Below are 22,995 nucleotides of genomic sequence, written 5' to 3' on the forward strand. Positions count from 1 at the left end.
TTTCTTGTATTGTTACAATTGCACCTATCACTTTAATGTGAAGTGCGGTTAGAATGCTTTGTATCCTTAAAATATTGTCTTTAATGGCATTTTGGTTCTCCAGCGTTGGATCTTTCATAGATTCACACGTTGTTTGAATATTCCCTGTCATTATCCTGGGTATCCTCTAACATTAAAGCAGTTTAACTTTACATGTTTAAACTGTTTGTCACTTTAGTGCTCTATTAGTTAATTTTACAACATGCCTATCAGGAGTTGGTGGTAACGGATATGTTTGTACTGTGTTTTATACTTTTTACATTTGCACTTTTGCATTTACTGCAAATGGCTACTGAAGGTGGCTAGCACCCTAAGATGGCTGTGCCACAAGGTGTTTACGTGTCCTTTGGCCATATTGATCTTTGGCCCTCTCCATGCCTTTTCAGGTCATGAAATGCCATATCTGGAATGTCCTTTACTAGGGAAAGTTGTCACCTTTGCAGGCAAAGGGGTGGTTTGTGTGGGAGCCCGAATGTGGGGCCAGTGACTCTCTGGTCCTAATACACACCCAGGTGCCTGAATGTCTGTTGCCGGACAGATGGGGTGATGGGATAGTCACTGTATGCTTGAATGGTGTAGATACTTACCATTGGTGAATGTTGGCAAGCTTCCAGTCAAGAACTTGGATAAAAGGACTCCTGAAGCCATTCTTCAAATCAGCATTGGACCCAAGTCCTAGTGAAGCCCTGCCGCTCTACCCGATTTCAAGAAGACCCTTGTCAGTGCTGCGATTCCTTGACCTGCAGAAACAACCAGTCTTGACCCATGCTTGAAGATCTGTACCTTCTGAGCCTTCGTAAGTGTCCTTGGACCAACTGGTGGAGTGACCAGCTCTCCTGGGCTACCTCGCTGTCTCCATTCTTTGTGCATCCTTGGGACTTGGAGGATCTTCAACTTGTACAACACGACGCCTGCTCCTGCATTTTCAGCCTTCTTGCATCAACAGAAGCTGTGCTGGACCTGCTCCTGTGCTTGTCCCTGTATGATCGACTGTAGCTGCCCGACTTCCGTTGCAATTAATCTTCTTCACATCTTAGACGGAAGCTGTGGTGACTTAAGTTATAAATCTCCTTCACATCTTAGAGGGGTCCTGAGGTCACGTCCATCGCAGAAGTCTTCTCCTTTTCTTTGTTTGGATGGTCAGTTGGAAGGTGTCTGGAACCGATTCCTAAGCACTGCAACTGATCGAAACTAAATCCTGCATCCGAAAATTGACCTCTGCACCTGCAACCCCTGGGCCTTCCTCGACTGGACAAAGCTCAGAAGACTGTATCCCCATCGGATTCTGGAACCTCCGCAGTGGTCTCTGGAGACATCTGAGTCAGGGGAGTAAGTTAACATATCTGTTCCTCCTCCCCCCAATCTCCATAGGCTTAAATGGGCATACAGTCCTGTCCATCAACTACTTTCTTGACTTGGGTCCATAGAGGCCTGGTCAATGATCCCTTCATAGGCCTATCTTAGTGACTGGGATTAAGTAGGTTTACTTAACTGAACTTTACTTACCTTTTTCACTTTGTGATCATAACAACTTGCATCGCCAAAATCTCTTAATAAGCGTACCTGTGAAGTATAACTTTAGAAATGGTAACTTTCAGGCACAGGTCCCAAAACCATTTTAGGGTTGGACTCATTATTTTGGTTATTTTAAGTGTCCATTCTGAATGTCATGCATACAAGCACGCACATGTGTTTCACTAGTTATCAAAGTGTATGCTTCTTCTCCAAATGGTGAATGTATATATCTGCTTTTCAGTAATATTTGGTTATATGTTTTACTTGCTTAGTGCATATTTTAAAGGCCTAATAAATCATTGCATTTGTTTGTAATTACCTGTCTAACTTGAATTATTGGTGGTGTTTGTGGCTCATTGTAGACCCAGACCACTCCCACGGCCCTCCTGAGACTAAGCCTTGCCTCTCTGCTACCTAGCCTTGATTGGGTTTGGCTAGTCCTCAGAGTCTCCTGATTTAACATAATAAGGTGGCCTCCCAAACTCTGACCACCTCCCCCAACCCCTCCCCCTCAGGTTGATTTTGAAAATCCAACTTAACACAGTGGTTTGTAATTCACTTCCCTATCAGCAACACTACTCCCTATTGCACCACAGGTTTGCTTGCCCAATGCCAGCACCTCGTCACCCCCATGCTTGGCCTCTTCAAATTCCCTGTGACTCAATCTGCTACATTACAACCAGGAAGGAGAGGAAATGACCCAGACCAGCTCTAAAAACCCTCGTTAAGGCTAAATCCACCAAAACCCAACAAAAATCGACTCGAGTAGAGAGCAGTGCCACAGACATGGACCATCATGGCACCAGTACTATCGACGCAGACGCAGGGCTCACGAAACAGCAATTTGCATCATCACTTTCTAATTTAAAGGAAGAACTTAAATCCCACTTGAAGAGCGAAATGTACACTCTGAGCTGACTGTCCAGGTCAGTAATTGAAGTTAAGTTCTGTGGACTCGAGGACAGGCTCAGTGTTTGCGAGAGTGACCTTGTGCCCCCCCCCCCCCCCGCCCTTGGCATCATCCAGCCATTGAACATGGAACTTCCTTTTTCAACAATGAGGTTCTCCGTTTGCAAGTGCAAGGACGTTGAAAACCTCTCTTGTATAGAGAACATCCAAATCTGATTTCTAAAAGATTGCTCTCAAGATGATGACCTGCTCGGCTGCCTTAAACACCTATTATGCTTTATACTGGGGTAACCTCAGGACATGGACTACTTCATTGGCATGGTCCAGAGGGTTGGACGCAGTAGGAATGACCACAAGCCTCTGCCAAGGGACATTGTGGGCGGATACACTATTTCTGAACCAAGGAAAGGCTTCTATTCGGCTTGAAGCAAACCCAGCATTGAGTTTCTCTACAGCTCCCTTCATATGAGCCATATCCTCGATCCAACCACCCTTGGGTGTTGAAGAGAAATTAGGTCTATAGTGGAAATTCTTCAAACTTGTACCGGGCTATGATCCAGACTGGAGACCAGGTCACAATAGTATTCACCTATGAAGAAGGTCGAAAGAGTTTGGATCCTGGAATTTAGAGTGCATCAGAAGCTTTTGGGAATCTAGCAGCTGGAAGCAACACCACAGAGATGACCGTCACCTGTAGAATAACTGGAGGAACAAGAACCTCCAAATATTAATGACGACCAGCCTGGATGGACAAATGTCATGACTCTGGCATTCTGATATGGTTTCTCATTTCCTTTAACCTTTGCTTTTCCTTAGAGGCGGTAATTCAATGCCAACCATCTGTAACGCTCACCTGGTTCCCACGGAGGCGCGGCGTCGAAGGCGCAGAACTCTGAAGATGGACAGGAAGGGCCCCTCTATTCTGGCTTCCCTGGCTCGTTGGATACCCTCCTGTGCGTGAAAAGGGAGTATTACCAACTGTGGAACAATGCTCAAGCCTCCCACTCCCTTCCAACCCTCCACGATACCTCCTCCACGATTCCCCGTGAAGCCTCACCTTAGGGTTTGGAAGGATGAGCTCTCCATCCTGCTTCTGATGCAGGGGCGGGTTGAAACCCAGTTACTTCACTGGATTGAGGATTGATGGGAGTTCAGGTAAGCTTGACTGTTCAGGTAAGGCGCTGTAAAAGTTCTGTTCAAAAGTTCAAGCTTAATAATAATGTTCGTTGTCTAATTGCAGCAAGCGCTAATGCTTATGTCTTTTTCCCCTGAGGGGCCGGGTTTCGGAGTGCCGGAGATATGGCGCCGACCCGAAGTGAAACAGTTCTGGATGAGCGCTCAGGTAATGTCTTCGCATTCGCTCATTCAATGTCTTTGTCTTTTTTCCCCATAGGGGCCGGGGTCCGGAGATGCCAGGAAGCGGCAGGACCCGAAATGCAGTGGGAATAATCCAACAGGTAAGACTTAAAAGGAAACTGAGCTTTCCTTATTCCTTTTCTCCCTCTCACCTTTGTTCTTGTCTTTTTTCCTCTAGGCGCCGGGGCGTAGCTGAATCCGGAAGATCGCTGCTGAAGATGGAAGCGCCTTGCAAAGGTGAGTAAAATGTAGCGCTGCAGCGATCGAAACGAAATGCCTTTAAAATGATGTCTTCCTTTTAAGGGCCGTTGGAGAAATGACTCCGGGATGCAGATTTAGCAGGTAAGGGCTTTTCTTCTCCTATTCTCTTCCTTTCTCCCCTTGCAGGTGTTCCAGGGTGCTGGCAGGCGTGGCTGAAGTCAGGATGCAGGAGCTGACACGGTGAGCGTTCAGCTGCTAGGTGCCGAACAACGCAAAGCATGTGTGGCTGTTCGGGTGGGGTTTAAATAGCCTTGGAAGAAGTTCCTGGTATGTATCCTTCCACCAATCAGGTATGTATCCTTCCCCGACCACACCCGGGTGGTGAAGTAGTCCTACAGGTTAAGTAGTCCCATTCAGGCCTCAAGAGGGCCTGGATGAAGCAGCAAGGTCTGCATCAGGTAAGTGTGCACCCAAGCACTTAAACACATATCCTCTTCTATGAGCCTGGCGCCTAAGGCGCCAGGACTGGGGTCCGCTATGAGCCTGGCGCCTAAGGCGCCAGGACTGAGTCCAAAGGGCCCCGACTTGGGCCCGCTGAGACTTCCCTGGGGAAAATGATGTCTGCCTCTGGGGTTGCTGGGCCCGGCCTGGCTCCTTAGAGGTATGCATCATGACACCATCGTAATTTCGAATTACCTTTCAACTTTCTTGATAGTCTTTCCAATGCTGTTCTCTCATTCCACGGTGGTGGCCCTGGGTGCTGAGCTGAAAGGGCTTGTGGGTTGGGGCTTACCATGGGGCTCTCTAGCCTATTTGATTGTCTAACTCTGGGGGCCAGTGAGAATTTGAAGTTACATTGAGGATTTTTGGTTGGTGACTGATTCAGTGAGGGACACAGTACAGATGGTGTTGGGCTGATTGGGCTCTCTGTATGGGGAATCCCAGTGATGGGCAGACACGAAGGTTAGATTCTCTGATTAGGGGCAAGGTGAGGGGGACGCGCTCCAGAAGGGCCAGCAGGACACCAGATGAACCCCCTTAGTCCAGGAGCTATTCTCAATGTGGAAAGCTTCAGCAAGGGTGCACTGTTACAGAAGTGGACCAACGGACCCCTGGAAAGACAGATTATTTAAGATGCTCCTTCATCTCAGCTGTGGGGTTGAGCCAGTAGTGTTGCAAGTAGGGGGCTGGTTTCTATAGTTGTGGTTTGTGCTTACCAGAGACTCTGTTACTACGACGTCCATGGGCTCAGGAATCTAGCAATGGGTCTGTGTCAGGAGGCCCCAGGCAAACAGGATTATTGAAGATGTGTCCTTGGAAATCAAACAAATTCATGCCAGGCTTGCTGATATTTTGGGAAACAGAAAAGCATAAGCCCTGGGAGCTTCCACAATGGGTGAGATGGCAACAGGGGGGTTTCCAGGTGTCGCCAGATGAGCAAATCCAGGTACAGAAGTCAGAGGAATGTTTAGATTAAGTCTGGCTGGTCGGAAAAGGGAGACAAACACCAAGGAATTAACACAAAATTGGAGGGGACACTCAAAGTTAGGCAAAAGAACACCAAAAATCAAAATGTGCCCTTACACAGTGAGCAAAGGGGGGGGGTTGGAGGCACTACATCAGGATGTGCGTAACAATAGTGTTGTAGACAACGGCTAGAGCTTGGTCATTGAATGCCCAAAGTCTTAATTTCTTGAACATCCTGAACAAGTGTGGGGGGTTGTCTTGTGAGGAAAATCTTCATAGTTTTCCTAAATTGATGCTCCCCTCCTCTGGCTTAGCCCTGACGTAGAATGTCCTATCCAGTCTACCCTGCCCACTTTCATTCATGTACTTCTTCTGAAAGAGCAGGGGTAGTGATTTTTCTACACAGATTCTTCTGATTCCCTCCAGAAAATGATTTGAGATCCAGACTAATAATATTTGGTGGCTAAGAGGTGGTGCTCCACTCCTAATTTATTTGTCAGTCTTCGTGCCTAAATAAACACCAGGAAGACTGTCTCTTGAAATGCATGAACCTGATTTGTGGTCTTGACCATGAGGAGCTCAATTTTTTTTTTTGCAGGAGATCGTAATCTAGTCTCAGATCTACCTCTCACTCGTTGCAAGCGTCCATTTTATCCAGTAATTGGACAGCATTTCTTTTAAAGCCAAAGTTGAAAGTCATTGATGGTTGGTGAAATTTCCATCCAGACATCTGATTTCACCTATTAATCCCATGTTCATAGGTCCGATACACAGAATATGGTTAAAAAAAGATCAGGGAAAACTATATTATTTATATCTCCTTTTTCTGTGACATCCTGGTCTTTGTTAATTTAAAGTTCCTAAAGATGGTTTCTAAACACTGGGTGTGGGTTTGGGGAAAATAGGTTGTCATGGACCCTGCTCATTGACAAGAATTGGAAGAAAAACTCAATTCCTACTTTGCTAACAACCACACGGGGCACACTCATTGTGATATGGTATGCCTTGCAAGCAATCCTTAAAAGCAAACTTATTGACCTTTCCATGATCGCCAAAAGGTTGCAGAGCCTCATTGAGTCTAAGCTTAAAGGCATGGTCTAGTAAAAATGTGTATTGTCCCTACGGGTCGGCCATGTTTTTTTAAGCCTAAGTGGCTCGATTTTAGAAAACTTTCCTATGGACCTTACCTGAGTTTTCGTCCATTAAACACACGCGAAAACAAGCACCAGGGAGCCGCCATTTTCTGATAATCCTATCTTTTCCCCGATCGCCCTGGCTGACCTGCTTTTGCGGCACTAAATCAATTCTCCCGCCCCTGAGCCTGACATTATCAAAACATTCATATTCTCCGCCTCTCTCCGTGACATTACTGTGCTGCGTAGGCAAACGCGCCCAGTCGTCTTCTGCGCGACTCCACACAGAACCCGGAAACCAACACAGATCAACTCACAACACAGCGCGCCACAATTCGGAATATGAAACTGTACTTTAAAATGAAACAGCAACACGGTACATTTGGTAAAGTACATTTATTTGACATTAAATGTTTAGAGAATATTCAGCAATTGCCATATGAACTCCGAAAGCCATTAATTTTCTTTTATCTGTATCCGCAGTAACTGTTCCGTTTCATCTTGAGTCACGCGCTGTTCCTTTATGGTACACAGGGTGTTCATTTTCGTAAAAAGAATCACTTTGGAAGCACGGTGAACCGCAAGGCTGTTCCATCAACTAGGCACTAGTCCAGCCTAAAGGTTGATATGTTGCTTCTAGCCACTAGTACAGCATAAGGGCATGTGGGCCCTTGGCGATCGTCCCATAATAGGGTGATCGTGCTCCAGTTGTTGACACGAAGCTGCAGGTGTCTGCTGAAGAATCCATCCGCCGGTGTCTCAAACAGATGGCAGTGGCAGAATGGGATCAAATACCTGTTATGAAAACAAAAAAATTATTATTAGTCTCGCTAGCCGAACTTCATTAATATTATTCATTTTATTTATTACGGCCGATCAGAAACTATTTGCTTGCAAGGATAGTTCAATGGAGTATGTTCGTCTCTAAAATCAATGCGAAAAGTAACGAGATAAATCGAGGCCAACACACAATGATAAACGACAGTTAGTCTACATGCGTGAGGAATGATATGATATATGATATGGCATTTGTAACGCGCCTATACTCAACTGTTTCTAGGCGTGACGAGGCAGGTGGGGAACAAGGGCAGACAGACAACGATCCTACTAGGCCAGGTGTCTTTCTGATCGCGCATGGGGAAGGGCTGTACATGGTTAGTTGAATACAAATTAAATAATAGGGCCAGCTGGTGGCAAGTGCAAGGTAAATGCCGGGAGAAGGGGCTAAAGGATACAGAGACAGTCCCGTAGTGCAGGTAGGCAGTGCAGGGAAAAGTGGCTGGGCCAAGGACCGAGATCGGTGAGACCAGTGGACCTGCATGCCCATGTGCCCACTACGAACACGTTCTACTTGCTTTTCCTAGCTCTTCATTCATTCATGCACCAATTCATTAAATCTTCATTCCGGTATAAAAGCGTGTAAAGATTTACTTACATTATATTTGAAATTTCCATTGTGTCTCTCCGTAATGCAGTCTGTAAAACGGACCGTGCTCTTGACAACGATTTTTCGTATACTGAACTAAAATGAAACTCGGTCTAGTTTCTGAATTTTCTGCCTTATCGTCTCTTACGTTATTGCGCACTCCCTTCAAATATAGTTCTTTCGGCATGGTCCCTGTCTCAAGGTCAAAAAACAATAGACCCTTATTCTTCCAGTGCGACTTGTGGGCCTCATCTGGGCGCTGTCCTTCGCATTCTTTATTTGCAACATCACGTAGTATAGTCATCTGTGAGAACTTGAAGTTTAGAATCCGTCTATGTAGTGCGCCTCAATGTGCAAATGCGAACTGGCTTCTCTCCCAAATGCCACGGCCCGCTTGGCTGGCGCGTTCTAAGTGCCCCAATTTTGTCCCTGTTGTCTGCGAGCTTTGCAGCCCAAATTGAGACATTTAATTTTTTGCGGAAGGTCAGGGAAAGTATAAAGTACCACAGGAGTTGAGTTAAAAGTGAGATTTATTGTTTGTTTGTTTTATTATTTGCAATACGCAAGCCTCCCCTCCGTTAACAGTGCGCAGCATTTACATGAGATGAGACATGAGAAAAATATATACATACACATATGTGAGGTGAATAGAGAGAATTCAAAGATGACACCCAGCTTGTTCGCCACCCATGATGGTGAAGGTAGGGGTTAGGTTTACAGGTACACTGTACAATAACATTTATTTACAAAAAGACAATTGTATTGCAATTATTTAAACCGGGATTTGTACTTCACAATCAGCTGTGCTTCGGGTGGGCATGGCACAGTCGCAATGGATCACTGCTCTGCACAGAAACGTCCAAAATTCCATATCTGTGCTTCTCTAACACAGCAACAATAAGGCCTTTCACAAAGTCGAACTGCATTTCATCATAGACTGGTTTGATCACCCATTGCTTACTTTGTTTTGAAAACACCTTAGTGTAGCGAGGCATCCTTACTTTACCCCTAGTCCTAGATTGTTCACGTCCGACATTGCTGTTATGGGCCAAGACCGCTAGTAGAGTGCGATGTTTCATGCCCCGAAAGCTAAAATGCAAGCGCTTTGGCCTGTACTTTAGGCACATATTGTGGAACACCTCCAAATCTCCTATGTGACAGAATTCTGTCAGTCCTCTCAAATCTCTTGATAGAGTTTTGTCGAAAACAATCTTCTCAATGGCTTTGTGTGTCGGTGAAGATGGAATCAACCACTTATTCTGCCATGCCTCCTCTGGGGACAAAGGGCCATGTTCACATTGGTGGAAATGTTCATTTGCTGTCCAGCGGTGAACGTTGGTACAGTGGTGCATCAGTGACCGCCTTTTTTCAAGTAGTATTTCCACTGACCCCTCACAAGTTTTTGAGCTCCACCAAAGATGGTTGGTGATAGAATGTGACCACTGCAAAATACTTTCAAAACCTTTTTTTTTTTCCCTGCAGCCGAGATTTTCTTATTGATTGATTTAGCAAGATGCCATACGTGAAATTGATGTTTAATATGTGGGAACTGCTCTCTCATTGTCTTGGCAATTGAAACGTGTCTATCCGTGGCTATGAGGTCGATGTGCATTCCCCTTGATTGTAGATATTCCACTGATTTTATAAATCCTAGTTTCTCCATGGCCACTGACGATGTACATTGTGTTACCTGCACGACCACCGAACTCACAATTTTCTTACTACCCATGTCCTGAAAGTGGTAGGTGCAGTACTTGGCAGAAAATCCAGGGCTGTCGCACTGTCCATCGCCGGCTAGCCTGAATCGTTTGCCTTCGAATGTACTTGCTAGAGACAATTGTTCAATTTTCCAAGCATCACTAATGGCCGGAAAAAGATAATCACGTTGGTATATGTAGTACAGCGCTTTAGAAATGAAATGGAGTCCCACAAACTGAAAGAAAGCCTCTAACTTTCTAAAACTGGAGCCACTAAAAAGTGATGCAGCTGCACACAGTAGATTGCCTGCTGGCAGTTTCCCCAGCATCGGTTGTGCAGACCATGAGAACCTATGATTTAATCTACAGGCAGCATTTATTTTGACGTTACTGCCTTTTATTTGACGAGTCACATTAATCAATGGCTTCCCACATACTTTCCCTCTAATGGAATGCACACATTTCAGCATACTTATAATTTCCATCAAACAACTGTCGAATACAATGTATTTGCTCTCTTTCATTAGACTGTCATCCTGCGTCAACTTTGTTTCGGCCTGTGACGTTGTGGAGATTTCAACACATTGGAAAGTAATATCGCTGATATCAAGTTCTGATGCGTCTATGGATGCTGCGGCTGGTTCATTCTCTGTCATTTCGACATCTATTACTTCAACATTGATGGGAGAACACAACAATGTCGACAGGTTTTTTGGTGTCAAATTTATGGCGGGTGTAGATTGTGCAAATTGATCTGCAACTACTTCAGAGCTATCTTCAATACATTCAATAACATCTTCTTGTGGTGGTGCGGTCGCACTGTAGCTATGGTCCAATGCAACTTTGCTTTAGTCTCCAAACACAGTTAATTCATGTTCTGGCCATTGGACATGAGCATCTCGAGCCTGAACACGCCTCGTCTCAATTAATAGTTCCTCCATAGTGTACACGGTCTGGCAAGCCACATCTCTCATTCGCTTCACTGTCTGTGTGTGTATAGTTCTGACACCCACGGGTAACTGGAGGAGAGATTGGAAAAGGGATGTTCAGTTTAAACACAAGATGGAGTGTAGTAGAATTGACTGGAAAAAAACATAAAATAGTCCCCAGCACAAACATTTTTTTAAAGTCATGAACTGTTTGTAACTAACCTTTTTTTGTTTTTTTTCTTTGCAACTTTTTTGACTCGACCTTCAACATCTGCACGCTGTAGCTCCGATTCGTTTCCGCATGTCCTCCCTTCCTCTTGCGCTGCAACGACTATATTTTCTGTATCCGCATAGACAGCACGGAATGAGGCTCCATCGTCTCCCTGAAACATAGTACTTTCATTACTGTGTATCAAAATATTGTTAGCATAAAACACACGTGAGGACGAACACACAGGTACATCTCAATAGCCAAACACGATTTAAACATTGTGTGCAACAATCAAACGACAAGTATTCGACCAGTGATGATCTATTTCGATGGAACTGTCAGTATCCATACCTCTGGCTCTGTATGGACTGCCATGAATGGTTGTATTGGAGAGGAGGCATCCGCATCTCCCTGAAACACAGTACTTGCATTAGTATGCTTTTCAATATTGGAAACACAACACACACTTGCGGTCGACGGCACAGGTACATACAAAGAGATAACCACAAATGATGCATTGTCCAAAAGAATCAAGGAAAATCCAAATATGATCACATTTCATCGACTTATTTCAACGATTCCTTTACATCTGCATCATCTAAATGAGATGTTGTGATTGTGGTGGAAGCTCCGTCGTCTCCCTGAAACACAGTACTTGGATTAGTATGGTTTTCAATATTGGAAACATAGCACACACCTGGAGTCGAACGCACAGGTACATATAAAGAGATAACCGCAAATGATGCATTGTCCAAAAGAATCAAGGAAAATCTAAATATGATCACATTTCATCGACTTATTTCTCCGATTCCTTTACATCTGCATCATCTAATTTGGATGTTGTGATTGTAGTGGAAGCTTCGTCGTCTCCCTGAAACACAGCACTTGGGTTAATAGGGAAGAAAGTATAGCAAATGGAATCACGTTATATGATCACGCATGATGGAGCTGTCATTATCCATACCTCGTGCTGCTGAAGAATATCTATGGATGTTGCAAATGTAGTGCGCACTTCTGAAAGCTGTTGCGCCGATTCGTATACGCATGGTCCTGCTTCCACTTCCCCTGGAATTACTTGAATGTCAGGCTCTGCATCAAGTGCAGGGGTTGACGCTCCATCAACTGCCTGAAACATAGTACTTGCATTAGTGAGGATTACAATAGTGAAAACATAACACGCACCTGGGTCGACAGCACAGGTACATATCAACGGCTAACCACGAATGAAACATTGGGCCTCATTACAACTCAGGCGTTAAGGGTTAACGCCACCGTTAACCCTTAACGCCCGATTCTGATTTTAACGCCTGCTTCAAAGGTAACTGCGTCTCATCAGACCTAATAAAAGCGTGGGTACTACCCCTTCTAAAAAAAATACCCTGGACCCTAACACTCCCACTAACTACCACCCTATCACAATGGTTCCCTTTCTGCTTAAAATTCTTGATCACGTAGCATATCTGCAAATCCAGAAATACCTGCAAGCCAATAACATCTTAGGGCTATGTCAGTCGGGTTTCCGTCCAAGACACGGGACGGAAACAGCACTACTGGATTTAAACATCCAAATGGACAACCTGAGGGAGAATGGGAAACTATCTGTGCTTCTTCTCCTAGACCTCTGCGCTGCCTTCGATCTGGTGGATCACAATATTCTATGCAAACACCTCTCCTCAGCAGCTAACTTCTCCCTCAATGGATAAAGTCTTTCCTCAGTGACAGAACTTTGAAAGTCTTTTCCCCTAAAGCTGAGACACCTCCCACCCCAGTTGGGTGGAGTACCACAAGGCTCCTGCATGGCCCCCACCCTGTATAATATTTTCACAAAGCCACTCTTTGACCGCCTGGACGACCTAGGTGTCATCTACACCAATTACGCAGATGACGCTCAGGTTCTCATACATATCTCATACCTATCACAGGAGACAACGACACCGACACGGCTACCATCAACATCTTCCGAGTCATCCAAGATTGGATGGTCCAACATGGTCTTTGCCTGAATGACGAAAAGACCGAGCTGCTAATCATCGGCTCCCAACGCAGAATAGCCAAACTGAACCACCTCTTCAAATCATTCACCATAGATGGACACACAATCAAAGTTACAAAGGAGGTGAAAACGCTTGGTTTTCACCTAGACTCCTCACTCAACCTCCACAAACAAATAAATGCCACCACCTATGCCAACACATACACATGCAAACTCATCAGATCTTGTAAAAAATTCCTATCCACTGACAGCTGCCTCACTCTAGCTAGAGCCTTGGTCCTCAAGTGCCTTGACCACTATACTATGCTCTATATGCAGGGACAACGAGACAGAACATTATGAAGCTGCAGGTCCTACAAAACAATGCCCTCAGGGCCGCTCTCAACCACCCCAGATCTGCACACATCTCAGCCATTAGACAACAGCAACATTGGCTACCTTTACAGGAACACATAATGTTCAAATCACTCACACTCACGTACAAATGTCTCCACCAGATGGCACCTGCATACCTGTCCAACAGTTTCTCGATGACATAACGCGCAAGACCCACTTCAGCAACCTATCAGCACCGTCTTACCACACCCAGATTCAAGTGCCAGGAGGCTGGCGGTAGCAGCCTTCCCACGTTTGCCAGCAAACTTTGGAACTCACTACCTCTACCTCTCCGAGCCCAAGACTCTTTCTGGACTTTCAGGAAACAACTTAAAACTCACCTTCACCAAAAACCCAAGCTACCAAGCCACACTTATCGTCTAGCCATTTCCGTCCTGTTATCTCACAATCTGTTATCGTATACTATGTATGCTTTTTGTCACTCTGTCCTATTGTACAATCTTTTTTGCTGCTGTCTGTTTGGATTTGTATTTCCTTCATGTGCAATAATTGTAACTTCTACTCCCTGTAAATAAGCGCCCAGATGCCCTCTGCGTTTGGTGCGCTATATAAGCTTCAAAATAAATAATAAATAAATAAAGATGGAATGATCCATCAGGTGAAAGGCTGCCGAAAGGTCTAAGATCATAAGTAGAGCTATTTGGCCTCCGTCCAAGCCTTGAAGCAGCTAAGATTCAAAGGCTAAAAGGGCGATCTCTGTACCATGATTCTGGCGAAATCCTGATTGATATTTATGGAGGATCTGAGAATTAAGGTTGTGCGAAATCTGATTGTACGTGACTCTATCCAAAAGTTTCAACAAAAAGGGGTGTTGGTGATAGGTTTATAATTGGAGAACGTCAGCGAACTGAGATTGGATTGTTTTAATAAAGGAGTGATCGAGGCGTTATTAATTTCATCTGGGATACTATTCTGAGCAAAGGAGGTATTGACAAATTTAGTGAGAGCTGGTATAAGGATGGGTGAGCACTCCTTAATCATAACAGCCAAGCAGAGGTCCCCTTACAGCTGGTGATTTTTAGTTGTGCAATGATTTTAGCTAGTTCTGCTTCTGAAACAGGCGAGAAATTAAGTCTGAAACTCCTTAGCCTTTTTTCGGTGGAGTATGGCAATTGGCTTCTAGTCTTTTTTTTACTCAAAGACAATTTTTTCTCTTCAATGGATTCTTTAATCTTTTCCAATTTATTAAACATGGCGTCCTGAATGCTTGTACACCAACTCTCATTTTTTAGATTGGGGCCCTTAGGGTGTTCCTATTGTTTTAGTATTTTGAAAAGCTCTTTGCTATCCGACGTAGCATTTACTATTCTGAGGTTCAATTATTCCTTTTTGGCTGTGATCATTGCCATTTTGTATGTGGATGCTGCTTTTTTATAGGCGTCCAGGCTAGGTGAGTCTCGGGACTGGCGCCATGCATAAAACAATTTGATTTTTTTAGCCTTAAGTTCCGTAAGGTTGTTATTAAACCAAGTATTGCTTCTGCTTTTCGCCTGTTATTTTTCCTTTGCGGGGGCTAAACACTCTTTGGCAGCTCTTAAGGATTTCACAAGAGTGTCGTAATCTCCTCTAATCTTCCTGTTTTGACAATATCTTCATTCAGGGTCATGGCCCATGTTCTAAGATTCTCTAGGGTCAGTTTCTTAAAACTTCTGACTGGTAAGGAAACCTTAATCTCAGTCAGTAAAATAGTTAATACAAGTCTGAAAGTAGATACAGAAGTGATCGGACCAAGGGCATGGTTTAACTACAATATCTAATAGATTGAGGTTATGGTTAGAGACCCAATCCAGGGTGTGTCCCTTTGTGTGTGGGCTCTCTAATTAAATGAGAGAAGCCCAATGAGTCCAGAGCAGTCTCCATAGCCCCTGCTGTGGCATCCATATCGTTACCCAACCAGAGATTAAAGTCTCCTAAGAGAACTAGTTTGGTGTTGGGTTTAAGAAAGGATAAGAGATAGTTTCTCCGTTGTGTCGGGGAAAATGGGTGCTGGTGTTGAATCATGTAAAGTAGCAGAATATCAAGAGTAGTTTTAGTTCTACTCCTGGTATATCGGCGATCTTACTTTCCCAGATTTTTAAGTCTGATTTAATAATCGGGGCAACTCCTCCCCCCTCTACTATCTGCTCTATCCTGCCTTATACAGTATCCTTCTGGTATGGCCAGTGCCAGAGCTGGACCTGCGGCCTCGTGACTCCAGGTCTCAGTGAGGGCGCAGATGTGCAAATTATGCTCTTCGATGTCTATAGTTACGTCGATCGTGTGTTTAAGGAGTGATCTTGTATTTAACAACATAAATGTCAGGGTACAAAAAGAAGGTATTGCTAGATTATCCTCCTTTGTGCTGTGCATTTGATTAGGCAGCATCTTCAGTGGTCTATTGGATCCGGATGGTCTATTGGATCTGGCATGGCGTGGGTGCATGTTCACATTTGTAAAAGTAGGGTGATTTATCCCTAAGGAACGTACTTCCCGAGTTGCAATTGGTAAAGAAGCCCATCGGAGTACCACAAGGATCCTGCCTATCTCCAACACTCCAATACTTACACAAAGCTTCTCTTCTCGGCTTTAGACGATATGGGTGTCATCTAAACTAACTTCGCAGATGACACCCAGATCCTCATTCCCATCTCGGGGAACTACGACCAAGACACTGTAACTATTAATAAAATTTGCGCCATCATTCAAAACTGGATGGCACTGGACAGTCTTTGTCTTAATGATGAGAAGACTGAAATTCTCATTGTAGGCTCTCAAGCTAAAATAAGTGCCCTCCACTCAGATTGTTGCTCTATTAATATTGGTGGCACCAAGATCCCAGTACAGACAATTCCTGACTCCCAATAATGGTATCACCTTGGCTAGGGCGCTGATATTGTCCAAATTAGACTACTGCAATGTACTACTACTCTGGATTTCCAATACTAATCTTAACAAACTGCAACTTTAGCAAAACAAAGCTCAGTGGATTTTATGATGTATGATGGGATGGAAGTTGGTCAAGATTTGATGGCCGACTATGAACCCGAAGAGTTTTGGGACAATGACGATGCGGTTGTGGAGCAACCATTTGCGGCCGATGTGAGCTCTGAAACTATGGCTCTACTGGCGGATGTAGCAATGACGCCAGAGACTGATTCCGGCCCCCTGGAGCCTTGATGAAAAACAGGGTCATGTGTGTGGGGGTGAGGCGAACCAGACTGCGGCAGAGGCTATTCATATTTATTGTGCTTGCTGTTCAAACCAACTTGAAAAGAAAACCCTGGGTATTTTGAAAGTAGCCTGTGTTAAGGCCTGTCTTTCGCTGATGGAGACCGACAGCCTTAAAGACAATGCTATCATTTATTGTGCTTGTTCAAAACGAATTGAAGGCCCAGGGGATAACAGTCTGTGAAAGGAATGTATTACGCTAATGGAGACCGATATGGAAACAACGGCTCCTCTATCGCGCCGATATTCGTGCCACCCAGGGGATTACGGCCATAGTGACTGGGGCGTGTTTAAAACAACAATTTTACACATGGTGCTACGGACATAAAATTAATGATCCCCAGCAGGATGCTCACTAATGTTTGGAAATATCTTGCGCTAATAATTCGCTGTGTAAAATGCATTTCGTGTTGAGCCCTAAACTTTTAATAGATTTGCCGCACTTGACTCAACCGCTGACACTGATGAAGATTGGTGCAGGAATTGAACGTATCTAAAACATTATGGGCTATAGAATCAGCTAATAACCCTCTTTTAAAAATGAAGCAGTTTAGATGCATGTGTCCGATTGGTGTTAGAAACATCATTGAAAAAACAGTTCCCAACTGGGCGGGGATAAAGTATATATAAATGAACACCTAATGGAGTGTAACATGTTTGCTTAACGAAGTGGGGGCATGCAATGTGTTTGTGCAGTATTCGCATGTATTATGAAATCTAGAACAGGGGCGATTGCTTTAGTGTTAAAATATTTTTAATACAAATTGTCATTTTAAATGTGAATAAAAATCCGTTTATAAAAACGGATTGTGTCTGGACAAGAAATGGGCCCGGTCACCCAAAAAAAAGTGGCCCACCCCTCGCCTCACGACCCTTGACCTCTGATGACATCACCGGAAGTGATGTCATTTGACCTCACCCCAAAGTGACATCCCGGGAAGCGATGAAACACGACCTTTCACCCCCTGACATACCAGGAAGTGGCATCAAATAGCATTGTTCCTAAGTACACCAAATTACTGTGAATCCAAGCAGACGTCCAAGGCCAAATTATGTTATTGTATAACACTTATGCTTAAGCTCTTTTTTATAGAACAAATATGCATACAATATCACCCAACCTGTGTTGGTACTCATTTATCGACCTAAGAAGGATGAAAGGCTTTTTGAAATAAGAAAAAAAAAATTGAAACACAAATCTTTTTTTTCCCCAATTCTTTTTTTTCAAAACCAGCCCAGGCATGGCCAGAATCCGGCCCCCACTCCCCAGGGACGATTTCGGCCCGGCCACTGGCCGAAAGGTCGAGGGGCCAATCTGACGCTGGTTATGGGCAAACCTGTCTGCCGTGAAACTGTTGAAAATATATTATGATGGATCCGTCGGTAGTTATGGAGGGCTTGACAGTCTGTGCCGTAAACTGCAAAGCAATGGTGAGAAGGCATCACAGGGAGCCGTCAAGACATGGCTTGCAGGGCTGAAGCCTTGTACGCCACACAAGCTGTCCCGCAATCAACGACGAATAACCGTAGTATGTGACATCGATCAGCAATGGCAGGCAGTTATGGATTTTAGTCCATTTTGCGAAGATAACAACGGTTTTTCGCTGTTGAGGCTTTAAAGAACAAGAAGGGCCACAGTCTGGCAATGGCTTTTAAGCGCATATTTAACAAAGGCAGAGTCCCCGCTAAACTACAGACAGATGCTGGTAAGGAGTTTTTAATAAAACACTGCAGAATCTTCTAAAGCGACACTGGGTGCATCACTAGGTTTCACACTCTGAAATTAAAACCTCTATTGTCGAATGTTTTATCCACACCTTTAAAACACGGCTATGTTTTTTTTATTTTTGTTTAAAATCTTTACAGCTAAAAACACCCATAGATATGTGGAGGTGCTACCCGCATTTATAAATGTGTACAACATGCATCCTAGATCTATTAAAACCACCCCAGCTGGTGTAACACCGTTTAAGTCTTTGGCGGTCTGGAATAACTGTACTGCGAAAGACTTTTTAAAAAGACAAAATGTACACCCCTTAAAAAGGGGAATCCTGTCTGGGTCTCAAAACACAAGGCACTCTTTACAAAGGTGTATGAACAGAACTACAGCGACAAGATCTTTATTCTAGATTTAGTGGCTCACCGGCAGGGTCTTTATATAAAATTAATGAATTATTCGGGGGAGGCTGTTCCCTGTTTTTTTACAGGGAAGAGATCTAAAAAGTCAGTCAAGACCAGCAGCGAGTTTATAAAATAGAAAAAGTCATAAATAGTAAAGGTTGTGATGTCAAGAAGCACGATCTAGTTAAATGGCTGGAATGGCTTGACAAATTCAACAGTTGGGTGTCAGCCGGATCCCTAGGGACCATGGGTGTGTAATGATTGGTTTGAAATGGATGCCGAAGGGTGTGACAAACCTGGTCTAGTGGTGGCGCTGGCTGTTGGTTATTAACCAAAGGTTGTGCCCTTCCATTCCTTGGGTTATCCGCATTTATAGAGTTAATGAAGAAGTGGTTCCTAATTAGTTAGCATCAATACTGATTTTAATGTGGTAACAAACATGAATCACATGGGAATTTTTGAAACCGCACTCAGCGGGATATACGATAAAAACCCATTCGAATGCATACACTGTAAAATGAACTATGCAGCACTGCATAAAGACGGTGTTCTGATTTCTGCCAAAGCATACACTCCCAATTTTGGACTTAGGCGCATAATCAGAGAATACATGGAGCTGGTGGCTGTCACAGGAAAACACATGCGTGATGTACCGGATCATTCACATACAACGAGCATGCTCTCGACTATACCCTACTGGCCTTTGATCTCAGACCTGATACCTCATCAGCGGGGCATTTCAACCTCATGAGCAGATACCTACGCGCTGAAATAAAGTTTGAAAGAAACCTAACCGCCACACACTGCCTACTAGTGTGGAGCGCTTTCGATAGCGTTCTCGAGATCAACGCACAAATAAAAATACCTATTGAAATTGAATAGCTACTCTACAGATAAAAGGATTTCTGTGCAAGCATAGACACACTCAGAATTTTCTTTAAAGTGTGTATGCCAGATGTCGCTCTGTGGCTGGAGGGGAATGTGCTGACTGTGTTGGACAGCTTGACGCTTGACGCACTTACTGCAATACACCATATACACCTGAGTTTTAACAGACTATGTAAGAAGCATAGCAAAGTATTTACGTTATATTACTGTACCGGTTCAAGACCCTAAAGCCATGACCTGTGGTCAACACTGCATATTCTTTATCAGTAAAATTTCAGAATGGAGATCGCTGTTGGCTGTTTTGAAAATGTATTTGAGCAGTAGCCTATAAAACAATCAAATGGTAACCAGATTTATTAATATACACTAGGTCCGTCCGGTCCTCACGTGTGAACTCTATTACAGAAATATCTTCGGTAGTAATTTGTCACAAACTCTGAACACACTGACAGAGCATTAGCACGTTGTGTCTATTTAAGATGAAGTCATTGCCTCTGTCCACTACTCTTTCCAGTCTGAGGCAACGCGTATAGTCTCTGGATAGTTTTCTTTTGGGTGGTGATTCCCCCATCTTTGTTAGCTTTCCTTCGTCCAAGTTGCGGGTACTGACCACTGATCCTGTCTCAAAACTCTCCTATGGGGTTCTTCTGTCGCATTGGATTCGAGGTGTTCACAATCTTTGGAAGTATTTTCTCAGCTGAAGGTCTTTGCTCATCATTGTGTATTAGTCACCTAAGTGACGTTGGTGCTGTAGCGACTTGCTCAGGCATCTTTCGCTAACATCTTCCTTGATGGCTAATATCCTCAGCAAATTTATTTTCACTCAGTCTAAATTTGGCTACCGTTATCTCCATTTATTTCTGCTAATGTTAGAAACGGTTTTATAACTTCCAAACCACCAGTAGGCAGGAATAGGAGAATGGATCGTAATTAGTGCGAGGGTGTGAATTAGTGTTGCATTCACATCTTCAACTCCTTCCTCCAACAAATAAGTAAATACGTTTAACAATAGGTTAAGGTTGTTCAGCTCCGTGGTTTCCTAGCTTAGTTTTTGCTTATTCACCTCCCCTATCTTTTGATGGTTTTTCTTGTAATTTTATTATATGGACTTCCCTATCATGTTTCTTTCAATTTGTGGGAGGGATAGCTTCCCTAGAAAGCTACATGAGTCATTACATTTGACCATTGGTATGCTTGTTTGGGGCATTAACTAATGGCCTTTTCTTTCGTTTCCATGCAAATAGCGGGTAAGCATTCAATGTTATTACCTTCACATTTTTGCCAGGATCCGATGCACTTTCAGTCGTGGTAAAGGAATCACTCTTGTCTATGTCGGCGACCTCTAAGTCTTTCACAACGTGCAAGTTGTCACTCTAAGGAGAGCATGACTTAGTCCATGTGACAACCTCTCAGATAATGGAGAAGTGGGTATCCGGAGGGTCTCTTGATCCCGTTCTATTGCGTGCTGATCCTCATTTGACGACTGTTTAGTAAAATTCCTTTTTGCTCTTTCCGCTTCTTGGCTCTCATGAGTATAGTACCCATTTTCCGCAGATTTCCCAGCTGTAACGAAACCTTCGATGTCGATTAGGTGTTGCCCCACACGCATTTAGTATAATTGCAGACACAATAACTATCAACACTACAGATTGCGCTTTACCATTAAAATTGTTGTTTTCAACATGCTATTCGGGCATCTGATCGCTGCAAAACTACACCTTGAAAAATCGAATGATAGGAGTATTTCAACCAGTGAGAAGGACAACTGGTTGAGCATATTGAATACAGTTCCGGAGTAAAGGATGATTGCCTGACAAGAAATATGCTAAACAGTTGAATTATCCTGCAAGTACCTTGATTAGAAAGTTAGTCTTGAGAAAGACCTAGAGGTCGAAGCACGTGTTGACTACAACTATCAAGGACATGTTTTCAGTTCTCAAGGGCATGTCTGATCATACATTGTAAAAGGATTCCAACTGTCACAGGCATGTCATCAATGTACAAGGGCAACTAGCGTTGCTATACTATTTATTGCAAAGTCACGTATGTCATGTTTTATGTTATGAACAGATTTAGAATTGATACACTTTGGAAATAAAATGCCATGCAATATATATATATTTTTATGGTAAAGCGCAATATTTAGTGTTGATAGTTATTGTGTCTGATATAAATTATATCATTTTTAATATCAAACTACAAAAACACTTTATATTAAAAAAAGTTATACATTTGATATAAAATAGATATCGTCTTTGAGGTCAATTTTATATTACATTTATATTAAAAGATATAACACCCATATAGGAGGGCGGGACTAAGGACACCAAGGGGGCGTTTCCATCTGCCAAAAATTTTTCATTGCAAAAAAGGGGCCCCCATATACTACGAGCGTATATGAAAGGACAAAGCGTTCCATTGTTTGGGGCCAGTAAAGTAAGAGCTAAAACGGGAAGTAGTAAAAAGGGGTTTAGGAACAGAGAGACGACCGGGGGGGGGGGGTTGAGAGCAAAATGACCATTTTGGGGATTAAATTGAGACTAGAGAAGAGATGGGAAGGAGCAAGGTCACGAAGACACTTAAAGAAACGATGCCGAGAAAGTGAAAAAGAAAATAAAGATTAAAAGAAAGGAATGAAGCAGAGAGAAGGATTGATAGAGAACCACAGGGAGTGTCGAAAGAGGAGATGAATAGCAGAATTAAAGACAGAGCGAAGAGGGGCCAGGTGAGAGGAAGGGAGACCAAGCAATAGGACAGCGCAGTAGTTAAGACGAGAGAAGAGAGAGCGTAGTTGCATGGAATGAGAGAGGTCTGAGCCTGATGAAGATTATGGAGGTGAAAATGGGCAATGCAGGCAGTGTGATGTGAGATGAAAAGGATAGAGAGGAGTCAAGGTTGACACAAAGATTGGGAGCAGATGGACGAAGTGAGAGGCCATCTAGGACTGGATTGCTGAGAGACAGGACGAGACAAGAGTGAAGATAGTCAGAGAAGTTGCAAAACGATGAAAAGATTTGTGTGTCAACATAAAAGTGGAAGGAAAGATTGAAGGAGCTGATGAGATTGGAAATATGAATATTATAGAGATGGAAAGGTACCCCGTTGGGAAACCATAAAGCGGGGGACGAGAGAAAGAACATTTGCTGGCCCATGTGATCAATCGGAGGCATAGGACTGAAACCACTGAACAATAGAACCAGAAAAACCTAGGGAGGAAAGGAGAATTGAGGGATTGACAGTGTCAAAATCGGCAGATCAGTCACAAGGGAGGGTAGAAGATGTGACAGGTGGAAACAAGCAAATTAGAAACGTGTTCTAAAGCAGATTCAGTAGTGTGTGAAAGGCCTGTTTGAAGTGGACGAAGAAGAGAGTAAAGGTGTAAAAACGACGATACGTGTGAGTAGACCATTCTTTCAAGAAGTTTAGATTAAAAAGAAAGTAAAGAAATCAGTTGAAAATTGGAGGGAAGAGAGGTGTCCAGAGAGTTTTTTCAAGACTGGGATTGTA

At 43.6% G+C, this 22,995-nt stretch overlaps 1 protein-coding gene across 1 annotated transcript in view; it reads left to right on the top strand.

The window, feature by feature from the left end:
- Positions 1-22,995, top strand: part of SETD1B (SET domain containing 1B, histone lysine methyltransferase) — a 993,120-nt gene that overhangs the window by 964,558 nt on the left and 5,567 nt on the right. The window lies entirely within an intron of this gene.

The sequence above is a fragment of the Ambystoma mexicanum genome, chromosome 10 (genome assembly GCF_040938575.1).
Source record: "Ambystoma mexicanum isolate Mex_15411 chromosome 10, UKY_AmexF1_1, whole genome shotgun sequence".
Lineage (NCBI taxonomy): Eukaryota > Metazoa > Chordata > Amphibia > Caudata > Ambystomatidae > Ambystoma > Ambystoma mexicanum.